We start from the raw sequence: 5,449 nt of genomic DNA on the forward strand, positions 1-5,449 counted from the left end.
AACAACTCCATTATCTCCATAGTACTCGTTACATTACAAGTCTTATTGCAATCCTGCTAATGTTTTCATCTGCTTACAGTGGTCCTCAAGATAAATTATAAAAAAAAAATCCCCATTCCTTGTTGAAATTTCGGTCTTCTTGGTTTCTGAGCTTCCTGGTCAATTGTGCCATTTCGGCATGGTACAACAGTTCAATCTGCCATTCTTCTCTGGTAGAGACTTTTATCTTCTTTCCATCTCTTGTTTATCTATTCTCATGGTGCAGTTGTGCCTCTGCTTTACATCCCTGGACAACCCTGCTTGTTTTGTCCTAAGCCTAACCGTTTCCTATGATATGTAGCCCTGCCTGGTCTCTGCATGTTTGCCCCAGGAGAGGGATGAGAAACCTCCAGCAAAATGGCTGGACCTCGGGACCTAAGGCTGTACCTGCCTTAGGTACAACTCATACCATCTGCACAGGCAGAGGAAAGCACAGCACCACAGCACCACATTGCGCACAATTTCAGCTGGCCCTGTATTGTAGGAAGCTCCTTTGTGGCCACACCCAGTGAGAGAGAGAGAGAGAGAGAGAGAGAGAGAGAGAGAGAGAGATGGTCCATTGTAACACCCACCCCCCACCCCCTCCCGAAGCTCTGAATGGAAGTAGGTGGATCTGGCTCATTGACTTCCCCTTCTCCAGAAAACAAATGAAGAAGGCAGCAGATGGTTTCTTTGCAATAATTCCACATATGAGTAAATTGTGGATGTTTTGCTTTCCACGTTTCTCGTTCTGTACAAAATTCATATAAGGCGGTAAGACTGTGTGTGTGTGTGAACCGGAACCAGAATTGATGGTGAGTGAATTTGGGTATGATATGACAGGGGCCATGTTGTAAGATAACAGATCCTTTTTTGCAGAAGAAAGCGGCGAAACACAATAAGCACAGTTCCTGCTATTCAATTAATTTCCATGAGAAAGTCCTGTTCATAAAGGGAAGAAATTCTCCAGGACAGATGGCGCTTCGCTCTCAATATCGCTGCTCAGAGCAGGGTAATCTTTGATGCTGTGGCAATAAAACGGCTCCTTCGCTGTAAACAGAGTAACTGCGATTCTTATTTACAAAATCAATCAAGGCTTATTAAGGTTCAAAGCAGCCCTTAACCCCCAGCGTCTTAAAAAATGGCAGCCATTTCCCTAATAATTCAGCTGTCAATTATCTACTGCAATTTGTGCATGTCCCTGTCTAACTACATTACATTTTGCAAAAGGTTGCTATGAGGCCCTTGCTAACCCCCAGAAAGAAGCTGCAGAAATCTGCCATCTCAGAGATCCTTTGTCTTCCATGCCTTTAATTTCTTTTCTTTTTTTATTCTTGCCAACTTCTTAACTGACTCGGTTCCTAACCTGCACCTCGATCAGCAACTGTGCCTGCAGAAATCAAACAGGTGAAGCGTTTCCAATGGCTGGTTCTCCGGTATCAGACTACTTACAGCTTTGCAACTTTCCAACCTACCTGCGGCAACTTCTGTTCCAGCACAAACTGCACCAGGCCAAGTGGGGAGGTTGCTTTTTAAATCAGGATCACAGTGTAGGGAGGAAGGTGCGATGCTTCTTCTCTGGAACCAAAGCCCCAGTCCCGAAAGGTAGTCTCCCACCCATTCAATTTCTTCTTAAAAGACATGAAATGCAAGCATACATTTCTCGTATCATCTTGCTTGGCCCTGAATATATTAGTTGCAAACCAAAGTTTTTTTCTTTTTACAGATATTGCAAAGTCTAGAAAGTTATTGCACTCCCATGCTGAAGTAAAACTGCTTATTTTCCCAAATAGAATTTAGAATAATAATATAATATGATAAATAATTAATAATATAATGAATAATAATAGTAATAAACACCTTCTTTGTTTTAATTGTACTGGATGAATGAAGGGGAAAATCTTATCATTCCTGGGATTTCCCCCCTGAATGTATGAGTTGAAAAGGTACGTACAAGCTTGTTTTCAAATGAGCATTACTTACATGGCAGAAGCCACTATTTAATACTACAGTGGTACTTTGGGTTAAGAACTTAATTCGTTCCGGAGGTCCGTTCTTAATCTGAAACTGTTCTTAACCTGAAGCACCACTTTAGCTAATGGGACCTCCCGCTGCTGCTGCGCCGCTGCCGCACGATTTCTGTTCTTATCCTGAAGCAAAGTTCTTAACCTGAGGTACTATTTCTGGGTTAGTGGAGTCTGTAACCTGAAGCATCTGTAACCTGAAGCATCTGTAACCTGAAGTGTCTGTAACCTGAAGTGTCTGTAACCCGAGGTACCACTGTGGCTGAAATAGCAAGAGTTACTGGGCTTGGCATTGTGACAAAAATGGCTTTGAAAACTCTTCTTTAAAGTTTGTCAAATAGGGAACCAAACCTGCATGATTTCCCTTCACTTGGATGTAGTAGAACTTTTGGAGGTTGTTTATTATTTTCTGAATGTATCAGTCGCTTTTCCTGCAAATAGTAGTTCTATGTGATTTACAAACATACATTAAAACTGAGATAAAACTAAAAGAGTAAAAGCCAAACTTACTTACTTTTGCACTTGCCTTGATTTTCAGTTGGCCAAGAGATGTTTGTGAGTTTCCTTTAACCTTATTCTACAGATCATTTCGCCAGTGGTCAGCTTTCTCAAGTGTCTGTGCTTCAAGGCATGGGTAGGCAAACTGAGGCAAGAGGGCTGGATCCGGCCCAATTGCCTTCTCAATCCATTCCGCGAACGGTCTGGGAATCAGCATGTTTTTACATGAGTAGAATGTGCCCTTTTATTTAAATTGGGTTATTTGTGGGCCATAGAAATTTGTTCACCCCCCAAAAAATATATATATATAGTCCGGACCCCCACAAAGTCTGAAGGACAGTGGACCGGCTCCCTGCTGAAAAAGTTTGCTGACCCCTATTATAAGGCAACACCTCCCATGACTCTTTTTCAGACCAGGAAGCATTGGCAGCCAAGGAAATGGCAGAGTGATGGAGCAACATTTACAAGAAAGAAACACACACTCATAACTATAAGGTACGGTAAACTCAATATCTCACATTGACTTAAATTCTAAAGAATTTCTGAAATGCCCAGGTAATTGAGGCAGAAAAAATGGACATTTTTTCCCTCAGAGGAATAAAACTTTTCAGAAATTGGAGGATAGATTTTGGCACACTGGGGGAGAGGATCGGCAAGAGAGAGGGATGCTTAATTCTTTCACACATAATTTATTTACACAACACCCCATCTCAGTCAACCGGCTTTTCCAGTCAAGGAGAAAAAGAAATGAGCAATGCTAAAGCAGGAAAGGGTCTGCCTCTAACCTCAGCCTCTGACTTTTAATGAGGATAAAAAATTAAGATGAATTATGGAATTGCCCAACTTGTGCAATTTGGTCTACACACCTTTATAGTTCCAGAATGTGAACAACAAGCTATGACCTGTAATTAGCATCTTTGTTATTTTATGCTGCGTTGGAATGTTTTAATTTCTTACTCTCTGTGCCTTTGGGTAAAAAGGCACCAAAGTCAATTAGCTGACCGGCCAACTCACTTTGTGCTTATTTATGTACTTGCTCTATTCATCTTCTCTTCCGTTTCAGACATTTGTAGAAGTATAGCCTTAAAGGAAACTGTCCTTAGGATTTTTCCCCCTATAGCAGCGTGAGAAACACCACAGAATGTGCCTCTAAGTAACACAAAAGAAATATTTCTTTGCCCAAAGATACTTGCCCGTTCCTTGTATCCCGAGAGGGTTTTGTCTTCCTTCGCCATAATTTATTGCACACTGTCTCAGACTCTGCAGAAGTTTCATGAGGAAAACTTTTTACCATGAACAGCTACTACCCCTGAGAATACACTGACTTTATGGCAGCATTAGGTATCCCTGTCACCAGGATATACTGCCGAGAAGAATACATTTTAAAGATGGCAATATGCCATTCACTATCTATTTAATTCTTTTGGATTCTTAAATGGACCTATTCCCATGACACCATTCTACCATAGCCCCCTTTCTAGCTATGGTACTTCAAGGGAGTCAAAAGGCTAAGGACATTTTTACAGGTAAGGTTAGGAACATTCTTTTAGTGTAGCACATGGCACCCACGTAGGAAAGGCAGTGGTAGAGATATGAGCTTTAAAAAACTATATATAAGCTACAGTCTTCATCCAAACCACCTTATGTGAAAATGCTAGATTTAAGCAGGGCTTGTGAGAAGTGTCAAAAATCTTTGGCTGTTGACTGAAATCACATCCAACTTGCCTGCTTTGAAAAAAGCCAGTGCTCAGGGAGAATTCACGTCTAGTGAGATATTGTGCAAACATCCACCCATAGGGAAATGTCGTAGGACAACAGATGCCACGCTCTGCAGTCCCATACTTACTAGACGGATCTGCAGTCACATATGTTGCTAACAACTTGGTACCACTACATAAAAAAATGTTCAGTACAAATCACAGAGAGAACAAGCTTCCTCCAGGTTTAAAAGAGGACAAAAATGTTAAGTTTGTACAATTCAACCTGACCCAGATCCTTTTATCTAGCTACTTTGCTAGCACAGTAATTGCTCAGAACCTTTAAAAAATGAAAACAATTGCAGTGGTTGCCATACTAAATGTGGCGTCTCAGCATATTTCCAACAAAGCTGTTTTAAACTACACAAAGAACTTCATGGATAATTGCTTAAGAAAGACAACACTGGTATAGCATAATGGCTGAAAGTGGGACCTGTGGCCCCTAAGTCTCTAGTTCAGGGACTGCTAACTAGTAGCCCTACAGATGTTGCTGGAACTCCAGCTCCCATCAGCCTCAACCAGCACGGCTAATGGTCAGGGAAGATGGGAGTTGTATACAGGTACACCAAACTAAAACTGCTGTCGATTTAAGGTTGCCTCAGCCATGACTTCATGAGGCAGCCTGCCTCCTCAGGCTTCACCCTCACATTTGAACTGCAACATGGGAGTGGCAATACTGACCCGTCTGAAAGGACAGTATTGCTATTCCATATATAACTTATTTGAAGCCCTTCAACTTTACAATAAACAAAATAACTGGCAATTAAATTATCTCATAACAAACTAATTACGACTCCGGTCGTCAGGAAGAGGAAAGTAATTTTATTAGATGAAATTGTCCCGATACTCTTCGTTCTTCCCTTTTCAATGTACCTTTTTGTTAAGTTAGGTTTGTTTCTTCACTTAATTCTCTCACCTCCACTGCCCTTACCATAGTTGGAAGGGTTTGGATCTTAAAAGGGCCAATCGTGCTGCAATCATCTTGACTCATGGCAATTTCTGATTTATGTGTATTAACGGGCTTGTTTCCTTGTAGCATTTCCACAGGTGTTCCATAACCATTAAGGCGCTCCAACAGCCAGCATTCTAATTTGATCTTTGAAACAGGATAATTATCAATTATTGCTTCTTGAAAAATGAAAAAGAAACTGG

This window comes from Podarcis erhardii (genome assembly GCF_964252035.2).
Source record: "Podarcis erhardii genome assembly, chromosome: 1".
Classification (NCBI taxonomy): domain Eukaryota; kingdom Metazoa; phylum Chordata; class Lepidosauria; order Squamata; family Lacertidae; genus Podarcis; species Podarcis erhardii.